The sequence below is a fragment of the Oncorhynchus kisutch genome, linkage group LG6 (genome assembly GCF_002021735.2).
Source record: "Oncorhynchus kisutch isolate 150728-3 linkage group LG6, Okis_V2, whole genome shotgun sequence".
Taxonomy (NCBI): Eukaryota; Metazoa; Chordata; class Actinopteri; order Salmoniformes; family Salmonidae; genus Oncorhynchus; species Oncorhynchus kisutch.
In genome coordinates this window covers 21,312,227-21,335,813 of record NC_034179.2, presented here as the reverse complement: position 1 = coordinate 21,335,813, position 23,587 = coordinate 21,312,227, and the positions used below count along the sequence as shown (strand labels likewise).

The following is a 23,587-nucleotide window of genomic DNA, read 5'->3' as shown; positions in this document are numbered from 1 at the left end:
GGTGAAATAAAATAGAAATATAATTAGTATCCACTATCCATCCGATTGGATATACTCTGAAAACATGTTGATTACCAGATGGTTAGTGCCATGTTATCCTCTTGGTGAACTCTAGGTTGGTGCTGTTGGGCTTGAACCCTAGCTTGAACCTTAGATGTATTTAGCTCACCTCAGCCCTGGGTCACACTGGAGAGGAGAGAAGGGTGCCTTATATGAATACCTCATGCCATGTGTACATGTGTGTGTGTGTCTTAGGTGGGGGAGTAATGGGTCTTGTATCCTGTTGTCCTCCAGGTGTATGACCCTCTCCCTCCCCCCCTCCCCCCTTACTCATGAAATACACCCCACAGTCAGATCATTTGTTTTCTCCTTTTTAAACTGAAATAAGAGGCCCTGTCAGGAAAAAAGTATTGTCAATGTCTGTTTTAGTAGCTGAATCGTTGTGGTCCACGTCACCATCAGCCTGTTATCTTTTATGGTGTTTACTGATGTCCCAGGCGGCTATGCTAACAAAGCTAACATCAACACACATTCCAAAACTACAATATAAACTATAAACTATAATATTTATTACATACAAACACAGTGTGTGTGGACGTGTTTCATTAACATAACACTTTTTCAAGTTCCTGTAAAAACTCCAATCAGTTTTGAAATAAAGATTTATTCACCCATGATGCATCATCTAGAGGGGTAGTTGAAGTTAAGTTCATTTATTTGCTTATATGCCTTCAGAATGAGGTTTTTATTCTCAAACACCCCCCTTCCCCACATGGCTGGCTCATTATCGAAAGGCTAAAAAGGTCCAATTGGGAAAAAATCATTACATTTTGTTCAAATTTTCTAATCTAAAATATTTTAATTTTATGTGTTATGTTTAATTCAGGCCTTTTAATTAGGAGAGCAATGTTACAAAATATTAGACATTGTTTATAACCTTTTGGGATTTTATGGAAATTGTGGTAAAATTAAATAGATAACTTCAGATCCTAATCTCAGTGATCCATGAGGACACTTTTGGAAAAATTACACTTGAGAATTTGTTAGCCAAATGTCAGTTTCGTGAGAATGACCCCCTTAGTCCAACCATTTGAAAGCAAGTTTACCCTTACAGAGGTGTGTGTGTAGATATGTACTTGAGCTCTCTCTTCTCCAGTCAGAGTTTTGGATAACTCCTTCAGAAACTCTTCCTGGACATGAAAACTCAATTTGAGTCTGGACTTCTGCTATCTCACTCACTCCTGTGTCACAACTCAACTAACAATGATTTAGTTGTTCTGTACTAACAATTCTGCTCATTTTCAATGGAAAAGGAATGTAAAAATTAGAGGTCGACCGATTAATCGTCACTTACGACTGATTAGGGCCGATTTCAACAATCGGTAATCTGCATTTTTTGACGCCGTTTATGGCCGATTACATTGAGGCACAGCGCGGTTTACGACTTCAAACCTATTAACTCCCGAGATTAGGCTGGCAATACTAATTTGCCTATAAGAACATCCAATAGTCAAAGGTATATCAAATACAAATGGTATAGAGAGAAATAGTCGACGTGTCATAATTCCTATAATAACTACAACCTAAAACTTCTTAACTGATAATATTGAAGAACTGGGAATATTGAACCACCAGCTTTCATATGTTCTGAGCAAGGAACTTAAACGTTAGCTTTTTTACATGACACATATTGCACTTTTACTTTCTTCTCCAACACTGTGTTTTTGCATTATTTAAACCAAATTGAGCATGTTTCATTATTTATTTGAGACTAAATAGATTTTATTCATGTATTATATTAAGTTAAAATAAAAGTGTTCATTGTTCATTCAGTATTGCTGCAATTGTCATTATTACACATATATATATATATATATATAAATGGTCCGATTAAGAGGTATCGGGCTTTTTTGGTCCTCCAATAATCGGTATCAGTATCGGCGGTAAAAAAAATCATAATTGGACGACCTCTAGTAAAAATACTAATCTTAAACAAATTAATTTCAACAGAGCATGAAAGGCTTGACTGCTCCATGCATGCTATACTATATGTCTGTGACTGTTGGTATAGTCAGTTCAGATAAAGCAACATTGGGGTCAGTAGGACCCCCCCCCCTCCAAAGCCCATCAGGCATTGGGAAAAAAAACTCTTGTTTGCCACTAACTTACCAATCTAAAATTGATAGCTGACAAGGGCTAATTGAGCGACTATAAGTGAGCGACATAACATGAGAAACTGCTGATGCACAACATTTCAAAATTGCACCCTGTGTATGCTACTATTCTAACTTACAACAGTATGTTGAGACCTCAACGGGCTCCTCCCCAATAAAAATATATCATTATAATTTTTGGAAAATGTATCCAAGGGCCTTCAAAAGAGGGGTCACATGCCACAGACTAACTTACTTTGATAAGTCAAGCGGCCAGCTATCTAAACCTGTAGTAGGCCTAATCATGGTTGAATCACCGACACCATTGATTTTGTTAGTCACTTAATAGCTGCAAACATTTCTCTCCACCCTATAGCAAAATGTGTAGAATTGCAGGAAATTAGCTGTAACACTGTGGCCCCTCATGATGAGTTAAGATTTTTTTTAAATCAAAGTAGCCCATCCCTGCCCTACAGTATGGCACATTCTTGCCAGGTGGTTGAGAAATGTGTCAGTCAAGCCCTCGGGTGTCCAGTGATTGGCATTGGTGTTGGGTTTAGTTCGAACGCATCCCTGCTATTCCAGGGTGTGTCTCTGGCTCTGCCTGGCCCTGCTACTCTCTCCTCACAAGGTTCCAACGCGTCCCTGGTCTTCTAGGGTGTGTCTCTGGCTCTGCTACTCTCTCCTCACAAGGTTCCAACACGTCCCTGGTCTTCTAGGGTGTGTCTCTGGCTCTGCCTGGCTCTGCTACTCTCTCCTCACAAGGTTCCAACGAGTCCCTGCTATTCCAGGGTGTGTCTCTGGCTCTGCCTGGCACTGCTACTCTCTCCTCACAAGGTTCCAACGCGTCCCTGGTCTTCTAGGGTGTGTCTCTGGCTCTGCTTGGCTCTGCTACTCTCTCCTCACAAGGTTCCAACATGTCCCTGCTATTCCAGGGTGTGTCTGGCTCTGCTACTCTCTCCTCACAAGGTTCCAACACGTCCCTGCTATTCCAGGGTGTGTCTCTGGCTCTGCTACTCTCTCCTCACAAGGTTCCAACGTGTCCCTGGTCTTCTAGGGTGTGTCTCTGGCTCTGCCTGGCCCTGCTACTCTCTCCTCACAAGGTTCCAAAGCATCCCTGGTCTTCTAGGGTGTGTCTCTGGCTCTGCCTGGCTCTGCTACTCTCTCCTCACAAGGTTCCAACACGTCCCTGGTCTTCTAGGGTGTGTCTCTGGCTCTGCCTGGCTCTGCTACTCTCTCCTCACAAGGTTCCAACGCGTCCCTGGTCTTCTAGGGTGTGTCTCTGGCTCTGCCTGGCTCTGCTACTCTCTCCTCACAAGGTTCCAACACGTCCCTGGTCTTCTAGGGTGTGTCTCTGGCTCTGCTACTCTCTCCTCACAAGGTTCCAACACGTCCCTGGTCTTCTAGGGTGTGTCTCTGGCTCTGCCTGGCTCTGCTACTCTCTCCTCACAAGGTTCCAACACGTCCCTGGTCTTCTAGGGTGTGTCTCTGGCTCTGCTTGGCTCTGCTACTCTCTCCTCACAAGGTTCCAACGCATCCCTGCTATTCCAGGGTGTGTCTCTGACTCTGCTACTCTCTCCTCACAAGGTTCCAACACGTCCCTGCTATTCCAGGGTGTGTCTCTGGCTCTGCCTGGCCCTGCTACTCTCTCCTCACAAGGTTTCAACGTGTCCCTGGTCTTCTAGGGTGTGTCTCTGGCTCTGCCTGGCCCTGCTACTCTCTCCTCACAAGGTTCCAACGCGTCCCTGGTCTTCTAGGGTGTGTCTCTGGCTCTGCTTGGCTCTGCTACTCTCTCCTCACAAGGTTCCAACGAGTCCCTGCTATTCCAGGGTGTGTCTCTGGCTCTGCCTGGCCCTGCTACTCTCTCCTCACAAGGTTCCAACGCGTCCCTGGTCTTCTAGGGTGTGTCTCTGGCTCTGCTTGGCTCTGCTACTCTCTCCTCACAAGGTTCCAACGAGTCCCTGCTATTCCAGGGTGTGTCTCTGGCTCTGCCTGGCCCTGCTACTCTCTCCTCACAAGGTTCCAACGCGTCCCTGGTCTTCTAGGGTGTGTCTCTGGCTCTGCTTGGCTCTGCTACTCTCTCCACACAAGGTTCCAACATGTCCCTGCTATTCCAGGGTGTGTCTGGCTCTGCTACTCTCTCCTCACAAGGTTCCAACACGTCCCTGCTATTCCAGGGTGTGTCTCTGGCTCTGCTACTCTCTCCTCACAAGGTTCCAACGTGTCCCTGGTCTTCTAGGGTGTGTCTCTGGCTCTGCCTGGCCCTGCTACTCTCTCCTCACAAGGTTCCAATGCATCCCTGGTCTTCTAGGGTGTGTCTCTGGCTCTGCAACTCTCTCCTCACAAGGTTCGAACACGTCCCTGGTCTTCTAGGGTGTGTCTCTGGCTCTGCTACTCTCTCCTCACAAGGTTCCAACGCGTCCCTGGTCTTCTAGGGTGTGTCTCTGGCTCTGCCTGGCTCTGCTACTCTCTCCTCACAAGGTTCCAACACGTCCCTGGTCTTCTAGGGTGTGTCTCTGGCTCTGCCTGGCTCTGCTACTCTCTCCTCACAAGGTTCCAACGCGTCCCTGGTCTTCTAGGGTGTGTCTCTGGCTCTGCCTGGCTCTGCTACTCTCTCCTCACAAGGTTCCAACGCGTCCCTGGTCTTCTAGGGTGTGCCTCTGGCTCTGTCCTCACCAAGCACAGTGGCATCAGCCCCATCACCAGCCTACAGTTCTAAACCCTATAGACAGATAAGTCTGAAGACATGTCAGCATTCACACTGGGGATTCACTAGTTGATGGATATAGTTGGTAATCACCGTACAGTTGTGGCCAAAAGTTTTGAGAATGACACAAATATGAATTTCCACAAAGTTTGCTGCTTCAGTGTCTATAGATATTTTTGTCAGATGGAATACTATGGAATACTGAAGTATAATTATAAGCACTTCATAACTGTGAAAAGCTTTTATTGACAATTACATGAAGTTGATGCAAAGAGTCAATATTTGCAGTGTTGACCCTTCTTTTTCAAGACCTCTGCAATCCGCCCTGGCATGCTGTCAATTAACTTCTAGGCCACATCCTGACTGATGGCAGCCCATTCTTGCATAATCAATACTAGGAGTTTGTCAGAATCTGTGCATTTTTATTTGTCCACCTGCCTCTTGAGGATTGACCACAAGTTCTCAATGGGATTAAGGTCTGGGGAGTTTCCTGGCCATGGACCCAAAATATCGATGTTTTGTTCCCCGAGCCACATAGTTATCACTTTAGCCTTATGGCAAGGTAATCCATCATACTGGAAAAGACATTGTCATCACCAAACTGTTCCTGGATGGTTGGGAGAAGTTGCTCCCGGAGGATGTGTTGGTACCATTCTGTATTCATGGCTGTGTTCTTAGGCAAAATTGTGAGTGAGCCCACTCCCTTGGCTGAGAAGCAACCCCACACATGAATGGTCTTAGGATGCTTTACTGTTGGCATGACACAGGACTGATGGTAGCGTTCACCTTGTCTTCTCCGGGCAAGCTTTTGTCCGGATGCCCCAAACAATCAGAAAGGGGATTCATCAGAGAAAATGACTTTACCCCAGTCCTCAGCAGTCCAATCCCTGTACCTTTTGCAGAATATCAGTCTGTCCCTGATGTTTTTCCTGGAGAGAAGTGGCTTCTTTGCTGTCCTTCTTGACACCAGGCCATCCTCCAAAAGTCTTCGCCTCACTGTGTGTGCAGATGCACTCACACCTTGTCTGCTGCCGTTCCTGAGCAAGCTTTGTTCTGGTAGGGCCCCGATCCCACAGCTGAATCAACTAGGAGATGATCTTGGCGCTTGCTGGACTTTCTTGGGCGCCCTGAAGCCTTCTTCACAACAATTGAACAGCTCTTCTTGAAGTTATTGATGATCTGATAAATGGTTGATTCAGGTGCAATCTTACTGGCAGCAATATCCTTGCCTGTGAAGCCCTTGATGACGACACGTGTTTCCTTGCAGGTAACCATGGTTGACAGAGGAAGAACAATGATTCCAAGCACCACCCTCCTTTTGAAGCTTCCAGTCTATTATTTGAACTCAATCAGCATGACAGAGTGATCTCCAGCCTTGTCCTCGTCAACACTCACACCTGTGTTTATGAGAGAATCACTGACATGATGTCAGCTGGTCCTTTTGTGGCAGGGCTGAAATGCAGTGGAAAAGATTTTTTGGGATTCAGTTAATTTGCATGGCAAATAGGGACTTTGCAATTAATTGCAATTCATCTGATCACTCGTCATAACATTCTGGAGTATATGCAAATTGCCATCATACAAACTGAGGCAGCAGACTTTGTGAAAATGTATATCTGTGTCATTCTCAAAACTTTTGACCACGACTGTACAATACATTAATCACCACAGCCTAGCTTTAAACCCAGAGATGAGCTGGCGGTTATGAAACACTTTTTTATAGCAAAAACACCTAAAAGACCGTACAGAGGCCTATCAGTTGAAAGACGTTAAAGAGGCCTGGTGCTGTCGATTATGATGACAGGCATGAATTAAGCAATATCTTCCGCTAGATTGTTTTTGTTTTGTTTCATATCTCTTATTTACTGTTTGCGTATGTTTATGTGTGGTCTACACAGAGGCGGAAGAGGAAGCGGGACATCCCACTACCTATTTTTTTCTGGTTTATATACAGTCAATGAACTAAGCAGACCAGACCAAGCTACTATCGCATTGGTGTCTGAGGGAGCCACCCCTTAAGCACACGGGAACTGTGAAATTTTTTTGCAATGGTAAACAGCCTGAGTAAGACATCTTCATTTGTCCACCATCTTAGGTCTGGCCTCACCCTCTATGTTTGTCCCTCTCATCCCTTTGTCACTTCCTGGGTGTGTAGTAGCTATGTCACTTCCTGGGTGTGTAGTAGCTATGTCAATTCCTGGGTGTGTAGTAGCTGTGCGACTTCATGGGTGTATAGTAGCTATGTCACTTCCTGGGTGTATAGTAGCTATGTCACTTCCTGGGTGTAAAGTAGCTATGTCACTTCCTGGGTGTATAGTAGCTTGGTCACTTCCTGGGTGTATAGTAGCTATGCCACTTCCTGGGTGTGTAGTAGCTGTGCCACTTCCTGAGTGTATAGTAGCTAGGTCACTTCCTGGGTGTATAGTAGTTAGGTCACTTCTAGAGGTCGACCGATTATGATTTTTCAACGCTACCGATACCGATTATTGGAGGACAAAAAAAGCCGATACAGATTAATCGGACGATTTTAAAAATGTGTGTGTCTATGTATGTGTATATATATGTGTATATATATACACATTTTTGTAATAATGACAATTGCAACAATACTGAATGAACAATGAACACTTTTATTTTAACTTAATATAATACATATTATGGGCTTTTGGATGGGTGTTCTTAAGGGGATTCCACAGGTTGGTGGTATTTTTTTATTTAGCCGTTGCTGACCCCATGCTTACATCTTTATCACAAATAAGACACCTTGCTTTCCCTGGTGCCAATTCCATGTAATAGTCCCACACTGGTGCTCTGCTTTTCTCTGCCATCTGTAAAACACACACACAGCTCTGAAGTTACAATGATACTGGAGAGTCTGCTTAGGAGACAAATACTCTCAACTGTTTGAATAAAAATAGAGTTTAAGTTACCTGTGATGAATGTTGAAAACAAAAACTGTAATTTCTATATGCAGGACATCCTATTTTAATAATGGACATGGTAAGAATTGACTACCAAAGTGTGAGTCATAATTCCCATGACACCTTCTAGCAAAATCTGAAAAGCGGTTCCTTCATTCATTTATTCCATAGGATATTTTTAGATTCACTGAAAATAAGGTCTGTTTCGTGTAGGCTTACACCACCTTGCCAATTGTATAACTGTAGATATCCATAGGACAAGGTAACTCTGATCAATATTGGCTAAATATAAGCGAAGATCTTTTTTTTGTAGAGTGGATTTATGAAACTATTTTGACAAACGTTACCTTATCCTAGTGAGATTTACGTATCAAAACGCCGAGGCGGTTTAAGCACGAAACACAGACCTTATTTGAAGTAGATCAAGACATTCTGTATGGAAGACATGAACGGTAAAATAACAAAGGAACCCCTTTCAAGTTCAGCCGCAAGTTATTACAGGAATTATAACGCGTCGACTATTTCTCTGTAAACCATATACCTTTGACTATTACGAGCCTGCTGCTGCCTACCACCCCTCAGTCAGACTGCTCTATCAAATATCAAATCATAGACTTAACTATAATAAACACACAGAAATACGAGCCTTAGGTCAAATCCGGAAACTATCACCTCAAAAACAAAACGTTTATTCTGTTCCGTATTTTATCTAACAGGTGGCATCCATGAGTCTAAATATTCCTGTTACATTGCACAACCTTCAATGTTATGCCATAATTACATAAAATTCTGGCAAATTAGTTCGTAAAGAGCCAGGCGGAGCCCAAACTGTTGCATATACCCTGTCTCTGCGTGCAATGAACGCAAGAGAAATGACACAATTTCACCTGGTTAATATTGCCCGCTATCCTGGATTTATTTTAGCTAAATATGCAGGTTTAAAAATATATACTTGTGTATTGATTTTAAGAAAGGCATTGATGTTTATGGTTAAGTACACATTGGAGCAACGACAGTCGTTGATTGATTGTTTTTTATAAGATACGTTTAATGCTAGTTTGCAATTTACCTTGGTTTACTGCATTCGCGTAACAGGCAGGCTCCTCGTGAGGCAGGTGGTTAGAGCGTTGGACTAGTTAACTCTAAGGTTGCAAGATTCGTCCCCCGAGCTGACAAGGTACAAATCTGTCGTTCTGCCTCGTTCCTAGGCCGTCATTGAAAATAATGTGTTCTTAACTGACTTGCCTAGTTAAATAAAGATGAAATAAAGATGAATCGGTCGACCTCTAGTCACTTCCTAAGTGTGTGGTAGCCTGTTGTGTCAGTGAGGTGTAATGCTGGCATGACTCTGTGCTGAAACACTTTATTCAAGAACAGTTTTAGATAGTGTTGTCACAATACCAGTAGTATTGCGGTACCATGGGGGACAAATTCAGAGTGGCATAGTGTCCTGTTCGCCCCGTCCCAGCAATGCTTGTTCCCGTTTTCTAAATGTTATGCGCATGTGCTACACCAAAAACCTATCCCTGATATTCACACTCCTACTCAATACAACACATATTGACTTCACACTGTTCGCTGTTGTCACGTTCTGACCTTTTATTTCCTTTGTTTTGTATTTATTTAGTATGGTCAGGGTGTGAGTTGGGTGGGCAGTCTATGTTTGTTTTTCTATAATTTGGGTATTTCTATGTTCGGCCTAGTATGGTTCTCAATCAGAGGCAGGTGTCATTAGTTGTCTCTGATTGAGAATCATAATGAGGTAGCCTGGGTTTCACTGTGTGTTTGTGGGTGATTGTTCCTGTCTCTGTGTGTTGCACCAGATAGGGCTGTTTAAGGTTTCACACGTTTCTTGTTTTTTTGTAATCAGTTGTTCATGTGTATGTTTACATATTAAAAGAACCATGGACACTTACAATGCCACATATTGGTCCTCTGATCCTTTTCGCCTCTCCTCTTCGGAAGAAGAGGAGGAAATCCCTGACAGCTGTATGATAGAATGCTGCATAGAATGGTTACTTTGCTCATATTCTTCTTTTCATTTCATTGTTTACTTCATTTAGGGGGTAGATCAGCTTTAATAGTGCAGATCGATTGTAGCTTCCATAAATTTAATTGTCTGCATAATTTCCAATCCCACATAATGTTTTTTAAATTTATACACTACCAGTCAAAAGGGTTTTTCTTTATTTTTACTATTTTATACATTGTGCAACAATAGTGAAGACATAAAAACTATGAAATAAAACATGGAGTCATGTAGTAACCGAAAAAGTGTTAAACAAATCAAAATATATTTTATCTTTTAGATTCTTCAAAGTAGCGACCCTTTGCCTTGATGACAGCTTTGCACACTATTGGCATTCTCTCAACCAGCTTAACCTGGATTGTTTTTCCAACAGTCTAGAAAGAGTTGCCACATATGCTGAGCACTTGTTGGCTGCTTTTCCTTCACTCTGTGGTCCAACTCATCCCAAACCATCTCACTCCATCACTCTCCTTCTTGGTCAAATAGCCCTTACACAGCCTGGAGGTGTGTTGGGTCTCCCAAGGGGGCAAAGGTGTTGTCGTGCCCTCTTTACAACTGTCTTGGTGTTTTATGATATAATTTCCAAAGATTATACCTTTTTTAAACATTTTTTAAACCAAAAAAGATATATTAGTATATATTTGAGTTTAACCACAATATTTGTTGTATTATTTGTTCTGTCTTTTCTGGTGGATTAAACTGAATTTGAAAACCAACGTTCTATGGCTTGTTTTAAAATATAGCTATATTTTTTTGAATATTTCATTTTGGAATAACCGAAAGTCTGAATAAAGGGAAGAAGGGGTGAGACATTCTTACTTATCCGCTAGAGAACCAGTTTGGATCTAAGTATACGTTTTGTAATACTTTAATATTTAATCATTTCTGCACTCCAAATTCATATTCATTATATAAATAGGCCCTTTTAATTTTGTCTGGCTTTGCTCATATTTGAAAAGACCAACTTCTGATTTGGCTGAAGGAATGGGAGGAAGGAATATACTGTACATGCATAATGATCTGCAAGTCATTGTGGCAGTCAGGGGAAAACTGCATGAAACATTCTTTACTTATCAGTTAACACACAGACCCCCTCTCCCTCACACTCACACTCACCACTCTCTCTCCCACAAACACATACACTATTCCCAACTTTAAAAACGTTAGGCACCAAATTGAATGTAAGGAGCACCAGAAATAGATTGATTTTGAATCGTTTAGGCTTATCAATCCTAAGCACATCTCATGAATAGCAGACCTTGAAGGAGTTACCACATGCTGAGCACTTGTTGGCTGCTTTTCCTTCACTCTGTGGACAAACTCATCCCAAACCATCTCAATTGGGTTGAGGTGGGGTGATTGTGGAGGCCAGGTCATCTGATGCAGCACTCCATCCCTCTCCTTCTTGGTCAAATAGCCCTTACACACCCTGGAGGTGTATTGGGTCATTGTCCTCTTGAAAAACAAATGATAGTCCAACTAAGCACAAACCAGAAGGGATGGTATATAACTGCAGAATGCTGTGGTAGCCATGCTGGTTAAGTGTGCATTGAATTCTAATAAACAGACAGTCAGTCTCACCAGCAAAGCACCCCCACACCATCACACCACCTCCTCCATGCTTCATGGTAGGAACCACACATGCAGAGATCTTCCGTTCACCTACTCTGCGTCTCACAAAGACACGGAGGTTGGAAACAAAAATCTCAAATTTGGACTCAGACCAAAGGACAGATTTCCACCGGTCTAATGCCTATTGCTCGTTTTTCTTGGCCCAAGCAAGTCTCTTCTCCTTTTTGGTGTCCTTTAGTAGTGGTTTCTTTGCAGCCATTCGACCATGAAGGCCTGATTCACGCAGTCACCTTTGAACAGTTGATGTTGAGATGTGTCTGTTATTTGAACTCTGTGAAACATTTATTTGGGCTGCAATTTCTGAAGCTGTTGACGCTAATTAACTTATCCTCTGCAGCAGAGGTAACTCTGGGTCTTCCATTCCTGTGGCGGTCCTCGTGAGAGCCAGTTTCATCATAGCGCATGATGGTTTTCGTGGCTGCACTTGAAGAAACTTTTAAAATTCTTGACATTTTCCGTATTGACTGACCTTCAAGTCTTAAAGTAATGATGGACTGTTGTTTCTCTTTGCTTATTTGAGCTGTTCTTGCCGTAATATGGACTTGGTCTTTTTATCAAATAGGGCTCTCTTCTGTATACAACCCCTACCTTGTCACAACACAACTGATTGGCTCAAACACATTAAGAAGGAAAGAAATTCCACAAATTAACTTTTAACAAGGCACAACTATTAATTGAAATGCATTCCAGGTGACTACATCATGAAGCTGTCATCAAGGCAAAGGGTGGCTACTTTGAAGAATTTGTTTAACACTTTTTGGGATACTACATGATTCATATGTGTTATTTCATAGTTTTGATGACTTCACTATTATTCTACAATGTAGAAAATAGGAAAAATGAAGAAAAACCCTTGAATGAGTAGGTGTGTGCCAAACTTTTGACTGGTACTGTAAGTATTCACAGCCCTTAGATATGACACTCCAAATTGAGCTCAGGTGCATCCACTTTCCTTTGATCATCCTTGAGATGTCACTACAACTTGATTGGAGTCTGTGGCCAATTTATGGTCAGGGGGGTGTCCATGAGCCCAATGGCCACTCTGACAGAACTGACAGCAATGCTCTATGTCTGGAGTAAACCAGGCACAGCTCATCACCTGTCTAACACCATCCCTACCGTGAAGCATGTTGATGGCAGCATGCTGTGGGGACCCTTTCACGCCAGGGACTGGGAGACTGCTAAGGATAGACGGAAAATTCAATGGCACTAATTACAGGCAATTTAATCAATTTTGAATTCAGACTAACACAACAAAATGTGGAATAAACCAAGGGGTATGAATACTTTGTGAAGGCACTGTAACCATGTGTTATCTTTCAAAAAGTATTTAACAGACTAATAACAATACTGTTATAAAAGAAGCCCTAACATTTAGCCCATCGGGCTTCCATGGAATCAGCTAAGTGAAGGATTTTGTGACACTGCAGATATTTGGAGCTTTGCAGACTTTGGTCTTAAGCTTACGCACAGCAATGTTCTAGAATATTGGACCATTGGCTTTCATACTTTACAAATTCTCAGCGCAGTTCAAGAAATGTCTCAAACTATCAACTCATTGAAATGAATAGAGGAGGCGTACCGGAGTCACGCTGCTTGAGAATTGTGGGGAGGTGAGCAGAGGGCTGTGCTTCCCTGTGGATGGTGGTCTCAGAGCCGTGTAGCTACGTCACAACAGGACGCTGGACTATCACGTCTCAGCGGCTGTGGACTATGTTTTAGGCTTTGTAGTTCTCCTTTTCAGTAGGGCCGGGATGATACCAGTATCACTATACTCGTTAGAAAGGAAACAAAACACAAAGCGGATTTAACATCTTTAGGAAAACAACCCTAATGTTAGAAACAAACGTCTAATTTATTTATTTTCCAAAACTATAGCACACAATAATGTACATACAGCAGGTTTGTAAAGGACCAAAGAGTTTTGCTTCGTTTTGCTTCGGTCTTCTTCGTGTTTTAAATGTTTCAATGGAAACACTGGTATTGTCACAGCCCTACTCTTCAGTGACCCACTGAGAACAGCTGGTACTAGTGTGTTTTTGCTGATATTTTATGTTTCTTATTCAATATTAGAATATTGTAGATGGGAGTGTTGGAGTGCCTTGTCTTCTTCTTTATAACCTATAAAGGTCCAGCTTATTAATGTTTTGCCTCAATATGTTTTTTGTTTCTCTAGGAGAATCATGAACAGCAACTACAGCGTCTCCCTGGGTGGCCCCGCCCCCTGGGGCTTCAGACTGCAGGGAGGAAAGGACTTCTGTCTGCCCCTCACTATCTCACGGGTGAGTGTCTCTCTCTCCCTCTCTCTCTCTCCCTCTCTCTCCCTCTCTCTCTCTCTCTCTCTCTCTCTCTCTCTCTCTCTCTCTCTCTCTCTCTCTCTCTCTCTCTCTCTCTCTCTCTCTCTCTCTCTCTCTCTCTCTCTCTCTCTCTCTCTCTTTCTCTCTTTCTCTCTTTCTGTCTCTCTTTCTCTCTTTCTGTCTCTCTCTCTCTCTCTTTCTGTCTCACCCTTTCTGTCTCTCACTCTTTCTGTTGTTCTCTCTGTTTCTCTCTCTCTCATACACACACACACACACACACACACATGTTGTCTATGGTGATTAAAGGGCCATGCTCACTATGCCTTCTGGCTCTATGGTGATTAAAGGGCCGTGCTCACTATGCCTTCTGGCTCTATGGTGATTAAAGGGCCGTGCTCACTATGCCATCTGGATCCATGGTGATTAAAGGGCCGTGCTCACTATGCCATCTGGATCCATGGTGATTAAAGGGCCGTGCTCACTATGCCATCTGGATCCATGGTGATTAAAGGGCCGTGCTCACTATGCCTTCTGGCTCTATGGTGATTAAAGGGCCATGCTCACTATGCCTTCTGGATCCATGGTGATTAAAGGGCCGTGCTCACTATGCCTTCTGGCTCTATGGTGATTAAAGGGCCGTGCTCACTATGCCATCTGGATCCATGGTGATTAAAGGGCCGTGCTCACTATGCCTTCTGGCTCTATGGTGATTAAAGGGCCATGGTCACTATGCCTTCTGGATCCATGGTGATTAAAGGGCCGTGCTCACTATGCCTTCTGGCTCTATGGTGATTAAAGGGCCTTGCTCACTTTGCCATCTGGCTCTATGGTGATTAAAGGGCCGTGCTCACTATGCCTTCTGGATCCATGGTGATTAAAGGGCCTTGCTCACTTTGCCATCTGGCTCCATGGTGATTAAAGGGCCTGTGCTATATATTCAGTATGACACTTACCGCTGCTTTCAACCACACAACCTTTCCTTTGGCAGCTTTTACCACAAAGTCCCCTTTGACTGCTCATGGCCTCTGCCAATCTCCCTCTGACTCTATCTTTGTGCTTCTCATGCCATTTTATTTGACATATCTAAATAACAATCAAAGTATTAACTATCCCCAGAAATTTCCAGAAACTCTGTGAAGACTACAAAGACTACAAAAGTGTAGGCTTTGCTCTTCAGTCTGATGACTCTTTACACTGGGTCTCCAGTCCACATGTCTCTGGCTCTGGGTTCGTACTCAGTTGGGCGTTCCTCCCAGTCCCAGAGCACTAGATGAACCTGTCTGTCTACGGAGGCCAGGACAGGAACTCCTGCAGTTCTTTAATATTTGTCTGGGTCATGGGTCTCTGGCCTGGGTCTTGTCTGGGTCTGGGTTGGGATAGGAGAGAAGCAGGAGTGCTGCCAGGCCTGCTGTGTGAAGAAGGACTCTGCTACTGCTAGTGATGAATGGTTGTGAACTGCTGCTCTGCTGCATCACCGTAGTTATACACTGTTTGGGATTCTCTCCATAATGCTGTTTGTGTTGTTGCTGTGAGAAAGAGGAGATTCTCTCCAACACTGATTGTGAATTGATAGTGACTATGCAGCTCTGCAGTGTATGACCCACAATTATCCATTTATCCTTTATCAATAGCACAGCAGTATTATGATGTCTTGTACAGTATTTTAGCCAGTATTTGCTCAGTACTCTGCCCCTCAGACGTGTTACCGATGTGGATGATTGAGACAGTTTGCTTTGGCTGTAGCTCCATGTTGGTTTTGGAGATTGCTCTGGAGAGTTTCCTTGGAAGGAATCCTAAAACAAAAGATATGAACTATGAAGATAAATGTGGTCGTATTCATGCTTGTATCAGTTCATTAAGTTTAATGTTGCTGACATATCTGGACATGTAACTGCCACAACTAAATATGAACATAACTTTTGAAATGCAATATTCTGTTTTCAGACAGTTGAATTAGGTCTATAAGGATAAATAACAAACCCCCACAATATCCCTGTAATTACAGTAAGACACACAGATTAGTAAAGGGATTATATCTGAGCCACAAAATACATTGTTTATGGAATTTTCAGTGCTTGAGAGCTTTAAATATCTACTTCAGCAGACATTGGAATAAATCAGGTGGGAAGAAATCCTCTGAGAATGTGTCTGCAAATCCAAAATGTCAGCTTTGAGTTTAGTGGTTTGGCAGCATTGGGTTTGTCTAACTTTGGGCATTGTCCAACTCTCTCAGAATGCTGCTTTGTGAAAACCAAAGTCTGCCTAAGTATGAACTGAGCAATATGATTATCCACTTCACAGACAATTCCATAAATGTACATAAAATGAAGTTATATGCCCGTAGTGAATGTCTGGCTGGGTCTAATGGGCATTCATTGCTCAATTTTGATATTGCTCTAGACTTCTTAAAGGGTATGCCAAGTCCATAAAGGTTTTGAAATACAGTACATATGATTTACTCCCTCTGAGAAGCATATTGTGAGAGAGAAGCGTTTGTTTTGTGAGTAATACAGTACTCTACTGAATGTTTTATTTGACCTTTATTTAACTAGGCAAGTCAGTTAAAGAACAGATTCTTATTTTAAAATGAAGGCCTACCCCGGCCAAACCCTCCCCTAATTCGGACGACGCTGGGCCAATTGTGCGCCACCCTATTGTGCTCCCGATCACAGCCAGTTGTGATACAGCCCAGGATCGAACCAGGGTCTGTAGTGACACACCTAGCACTGAGATGCTGGGCCTTAGACCACTGTGCCACTCGGGATGTTCACATCTGGAGGAATTTGCTCATGGAATACATGCAGTGGGGATAAACAGAGCCATTGTAGAGAATTAAAGAGACTATAATCACTGGGTGGTGGTGGTGGTGGCCTGGCCGCCCAGACAGAGATACCCACAGTATCACTCTGTGTCTGTAAAAGGCTTTGTTTTCACCCATGTTCTAACCACACGAACACACATCCACAGCCACTCGCCCTGTAGCTGTGTTCAGCTGGCTGGGGTCCTTTTAAGGGAGTCAGCTTCAATAGGCCCAGTGGAAACAGTCTGTACTGGTCTGATCTCTCCATATGCCCACGGCACATGTCAAGAGATAACATGAAGACAGGGAGGGAAAACATGACTCTATACCCACCCAGGGCGTACTCAACAACATAACCCTGCCCTGCCTCTGCCCCAACCCACACACACAATGATACAGAAACACATGCAAAGCACATGTATTTTCCCTTTTCCTGCATTTGTACTGTAATGTAGAGGCCTTCACAGTGGATTGCAAATTGCAAATTGCAAATTTTCAAAAAGTGATTATTTAATCGCTATTTGTGATTTTATGAAGCCTGTGCTGATTGAAAAATATGTTGATGTGGGGTGCCGTCCTCAAACAATCGCATGGCATGCTTTCGCTGTAAAGCCTATTGTAAATCGGACAATGCAGTTAGATTAACAACAATTTAAGCGTTTAACCGATAAGACACTTGTATGTACCTTGATGTTTAATATCCATCATTTTTACAATTATTTACCGGAAATTGGAGACAGTTGTCCCGCTGACGGGACGCCAAGCCCTAAGAAGAGCTTGGATAGGTTCAAATCAAATTGTATTGGTCACATACACATATTTAGCAGACGTTATTGTGGAATATGTCCTGTCGATGTGGATAGGGGCGTGCTCCCTATGCTATTTTCTGAAGTCCACGATCAGCGCCTTTGTTTTGTTGACGTTGAGGGAGAGGTTATTTTCCTGGCACCATACCGCCAGGGCCCTCACCTCCTGCCTGTAGGCTGTCTCGTCATTGTTGGTAATAAGGCCTACTATGTTTGTGTCGTCTGCAAACTTGATGATTGAGTTGGAGGCGTGTGTGGCCACGCAGTCATGTGTGAAGAGGGAGTACAGGAGGGTGCTGAGCACGCACCCTTGTGGGGCCCCTGTGTTAAGGATTAGCGAAGTGGAGATGTTGTTTCCTACCTTCACCACCTGGGGGCAGCCCATCAGGAAGTCCAGGACCCAGTTGCACAGGGCGGGGTTCAGACCCAGGGACCCAGGCTTAATGAGGTTGGAGGACGTCCTCTGGAAGTTGTCATAATTACTGTGTAAGTCTTTGGAAAGGGGTGAGACCGTGAGCCTCCTAGGTTCTGTATGGAAGTACCCAGGGGAGGGAGAGACGGCTTCTGTGAGTGTGAACGAGTGACACGGGAAAAGGTAGGAGGGAGGGAGAGACGAGAGACAGCAACCAACCAAGCCGACTTGCACTATAGTAGACTAATAGCTGCTATAGCGAGGTTATTTATCATCCAATATGATTATGTGGTACCTGTCTTGACTGCATCAAGTCAAGAGATGCTAGTTAAGCTAGCTAGGCTAATTGAGGCTGCATGTGCTCTCTCGACCTACACAGTTACAAACAACAGCAACTCCATTCAGAATATAAAGTAGCAGCCTACCTGTTGGCTCTTGGTCGTTGTAGCCTATCCTTCTCCGTTAACTTGTAATTTCAATTTCATCTTCCATTGATTAGATATCTCCTAAATTTTGCCTCACACGGAGGCTCTATGACTGTAGCCTATTGCCGCTTTGATGACTTATGATTGGCCAACAACAATCGGTTCTTGAGATTTCGGGTACAGGTGGATCTGTGAAGACCTCTACTGTAGTGCATCTCTACACTACAAGTACACACCGTAGGTCATGCTTCTTCCTTTTCAGAATGACATTGTTTTCTGACTCTTTTTTAATGGGCACTAGATATAGACTATCTTTACTTAGATGCTATGAACTGCCTGAAGTCTTTACAAGGCAGCAGGGCGGTCAGTCTCGGTCCCAAATCGCAGATGGCCTGTCCAACTGAGAGGCCGACTGTCTGAGAGGTGTCATTGATGGGCCCTAAGCTGGACCTGAGAGAGTCTGCTCTCCTTCTCTCCTTGGGTATTTATAGGCTTATAAACGTTTACTGAGGGCTGTTCTAAGGGCCTGTGTGGACCCTTGATCATGTGGCCCAGTTTAGCCTGCAGGAGGCACACAGCGTTGTGACGTGTCTAACAGAATGTCCATGACACACTGAGTACTAGCTAGCTGCTCAGCTGGCCCTAGTCATTTTAAGTGGTCCGGCAGGTGGTGGCGGTGCTTCATGTGAAGTAGCTCAGTGCCCTGGACCAGGTTTCCCTACCCTGTGCCCTGTATTGTCCAGGCAAGTCCAGGGACATGTTGAAGGACATGGTCAGTCACTCAGGTCAGTGACCCACCACCTGGGAGATAATGGATCTTCCTATCAGTGAAAGAGAGAGAGAATTAGTGAGAGGGATTGTTATTGCAATCTCTCAGCATTAGAAAGAGAGGGAGGGATGGGGAGGGCAATAGAGGGAGAAACCTGGAGGTGGATGTGATGGACAGACAGACACTTCTCTGGAGGTGGATGTGACAGACAGACTGACACTACTCTGGAGGTGGATGTGACAGACAGACACTACTCTGGAGGTGGATGTGATGGACAGACAGACACTACTCTGGAGGTGGATGTGACAGACAGACTGACACTACTCTGGAGGTGGATGTGACAGACAGACAGACAGACAGACAGACAGACAGACAGACAGACAGACAGACAGACAGACAGACAGACAGACAGACAGACAGACAGACAGACAGACACTACTCTGGAGGTGGATGTGACAGACAGACAGACACTACTCTGGAGGTGGATGTGATGGACAGACAGACACTACTCTGGAGGTGGATGTGACAGACAGACTAACACTACTCTGGAGGTGGATGTGACAGACAGACTGACACTACTCTGGAGGTGGATGTGACAGACAGACAGACAGACAGACAGACAGACAGACAGACAGACAGACAGACAGACAGACAGACAGACACTACTCTGGAGGTGGATGTGACAGACAGACAGACACTACTCTGGAGGTGGATGTGACAGACAGACAGACACTACTCTGGAGGTGGATGTGACAGACAGACAGACACTACTCTGGAGGTGGATGTGACAGACAGACAGACAGACAGACAGACACTACTCTGGCTCAGTGTGAAAGAAAAAGGGAGAGTAGCAGGGGTTGGCCCTGACAGTAATGGTCTGGCTGAAAGTTTAATGGGGGGGTAGATTGGCATATGATATCACACCTCTGAAATATATTTTTCTATAAATAATGGGTCCGATGTGTGACATTGGGATCAACATTTCAAAATGTTTTGAAACAAAAATGTAGTTCCACGTGTACTTAAAGGAATGAAAGTGAAAATATGCAAATTGGCCCATAACTCCAGCTATATAACAACATAGGTCTAGGACTATAATCCTTTAAGCAGGGTTCATACAGACATTGGCAAGTCAAATCCAATAACTTTCAGGAACTTTTTCAAGCACTTCATTGTAATTTTCAAGGACCTTAATGTTATACAATTGTATAATTTATATAATTGTACATATAGGGCCTAATATTTGGCCTTGAGAATGCATTGATATTAACATTATTTTTAAATTCTAAAATATGTGAGAGTAATGTGGACATTGCCAGACTAAATATATTGGGTGCATGCATGCCGATATTTATGTAGCCTATATGGCCGACACAGGCACTCACAATAATGAAGCCTATGTCCATGAATAGCGGTAGTGTTAATCTCACCATCACCATCTGAATCTCACCAAAAACAGCAACCAAAAACCTGGTTATTTTTGTAATTGAATGATTTGTATGGAAAGCAAAGTTGAAGCCAACATTAGATGTTGTTGTACTCACAATAACCGCATGTGGTTTTACTGCAACAGAGTAGAGCAACAACCTTCAATTGAAGCAGCAAGAAACGAAAGTGGTCACATCTCTCACAAAATCTGATTAGAAAGAAATCACTAATAATTATAAGCGAGCATGAGACCTTATAAATCAGCTACAATAATTACAAGGAATTTCCAAGCTCCTAATTGAAGAAAGGTAGGCCTGTTCCAGTACTTGAATTTATGAGCTCCAAATTCAAGTTCAAGTAGGCTACTTCAAGCGCCTTATATTGTTTAGAATTTCAGGTGTAACATGGAAAACAACATGTATTTGTCATGTTATTTCATTATCAGATCATGTCGTCAATAAGCCCACTAGGCTACGTAATGTGTTGTCATTATATCCAGAATAATGAATAGGAATAGCGGTGGGTGTATACTCCGAGGCACAAAAACAAATGAAAACATGAACTCATTACCTTGATGTTTTCTCTGTTAATCTAACAAGACCCCGCTGTAAATCAAGCCGACAACAACAGATGATAAACATCAGTATTCGCTGGGGATATTAGATCTAACGTGGATCCAGGTCTAACTGTCTTCACCAGCATAACAAATGAAACACCAAAACATTCTGGACATTCCTCGTGAACAACTTTTTTCCAGCAAGGAAAATTCCTTCCTGGATCAAGTGATGAAAATACCACGGTGCAATTAAACAGCTTGACACCAAATGCGCATCCAGTATTATACATCATTATTTTAGAACCACTTTAATGACAGTATAAACTTAGGTTTTAATTGTCAAGGGAAGGTGACTCTTTCAGTTAGTGCATTTGATTTTGAAATCACTTATTTTGGGATTTGTGTGCCCATGAAAACAGTTTTCACTCCACATAAGGAGATACGAAATGTTACATAGTTACACTGCATTTCTGTGATCTATACAAAAAACTGTCTCGCAGCTAGTAACACGACTCAGGATAAGACACAGATGCAGACACAGGAGGCAGACTAGTTAGAATCGCAGATGTTTATTACAAAACAGGGGGCAGGCAAATGTCAGGTCAAAGGTAGGTAGAGGTCAGTAATCCAAGGCAGTGTCAATCAGGGACAGAACGACAGGCAGGGTCAGGACAGGAAGGACGGTCAGAACCAGGAAGACTAGAAAACAGAAACTAAAGCTACTGGAAACCAGGAACACACGCTGGTAAGACTTGACAAGACAAACTGGCACAGACAAACAGAAAACACAGGTATAAGTACACAGGGGATAATGGGGGAAATGAGAGACTCCTGGTGGGGGGTGGAGACAAGCACAAGTCAAGTGAAACAGATCAGGGTGTGACAGCTAGATCCAGGATTCTTACAGGGTTCACGTTCAATGTCTAATTTACCTGATTAACGCTTAATATATGATAAAATGACAACTTACACTTCCATAATGCAAGGAAATAAAATGTATGTTTTATCTCAGAAGATTTTTGACCAATCCGTCAAGACACCAACCGTAAGAAAGGGTTCAACACGTGAATGTTATTGAATATATGTAGCTATGTCCCCCTTATATCTTAATGGAATGACATGAAAAAAAGTATTATCAATGACTTGTTAACAGCTGGAACAAGTTGTCCAGTGTAGGAACTCCTCAGTGGTACCCGCGTTTATAGAAAGACCCTTATATATGCTGTTTGTATGAAACAATAGGTTTTTAACAACCATCCATTTGAAAATAAGTATTTTTGAATTATACTGCATCTCTAGTATGTAATCTCCCAGAGACTCCTAGAGAAACAACATTTCATTTCAATCTTTGCATGTGGACATAGAAGAATGGTACTGTCTGAATAAATACAAAACAGACTCCTTCCTTACTCCATTAACGAGAATCGACTTGGCAGTTAAACGTTAGGAGACGATAAGAAGTAACTCTTTTTCTTTTGTTACCTGGCTTACACACTAGAACTAGATATTTCATGTGTTCTCAGTGAAAACAATGGCTAATTTACTCTTTAAAATCGTGAAGCTAGAACATGTTGTCTCCGACAGTAAAAATAAAGTAAGCCTCTGGAACACAACAGCACTCATAATGTTTCAGTGTCAAAACCAATGTTACAGAGCCGTGAACGGCAATAAAACCACCAAGTTCAGCCACTGTGAAATATGTATTTTTAGTTCTTCTGTGGGTTATTGTTATGTGTTATTTGGTAACTTTTCCACAGTGTATCTCCTGTGAGCGTCATGACCTGAATGAAAAGGCTTGTATTAAGTCACTGGTGGTCAGAACTAACACCACAGGATCGGTGAGCAAAGCCACAAGCTTTGGGCGGCAGGTAGCCTAGCGGTAAGAGCGTTGGGCCAGTAACCGAAAGGGCTTTGCTCCGAATATCTGAGTGGACAAGGTCAAAATCTGTTTATGTGCCCTTGAGCAAGGCACTTAACCCTAATTTTCTCCAGAGGCACCACTTTACTATGGCTGACCCTGTAAAACCAAACATTTCACTGCACCTATCCGGTATATGTGACAATTTAAAAAACTGCCCTGTCATTTTTCCATCGTGACCAGTGTACACTTCATTGGTCAGAGAGTGACATTCCTGGGATATATTTCCACCATCACATGATCAGAGACACGTGGTGGCATCAATGTGTCATGTTTCCAGGCCTGCCTCCAGACATGAGGACCAGGAGGAATGGGCCCTGGTCTGTATGTGCTGGTCCACACTCAGCCCACTGACTGGAAATGTCATTTTGACAAAGAGCAGCGGCAGGGGCCAACATACGCAGCTTGAAACTGCTACTGTTTCTTTTGGAGCGCTGGTGTGAAGTTGATACATCCATGTTTCAAAATATGTACGAGGTAGGGGGACAGCGTTCCTTTTGTGTCCCACAGATGAAGATGAGGTTTTACTCTAAAATTGGTATGTATTAGGGAAAGAAAAGGCTTGATGATGATTGGTTTAGCTGTCTTGGTATCGTCTTCTGTTGGCCCTCTTTCTTGAAAGCAAAGGAAAAACTGTGAATGTTTCATCCAACATACCAAGGTTTACTCTTCTATTTCACCAGATGTTGGGACAGACATGTTGAAGTGAGAGGGATTCAGTGTTTCCTCTTTAT

At 43.1% G+C, this 23,587-nt stretch overlaps 1 pseudogene; it reads left to right on the top strand.

Annotated features, from left to right (window-relative positions):
- LOC109891735 (PDZ and LIM domain protein 5-like) overlaps positions 1-23,587 on the top strand; it is a 117,108-nt pseudogene that overhangs the window by 2,345 nt on the left and 91,176 nt on the right.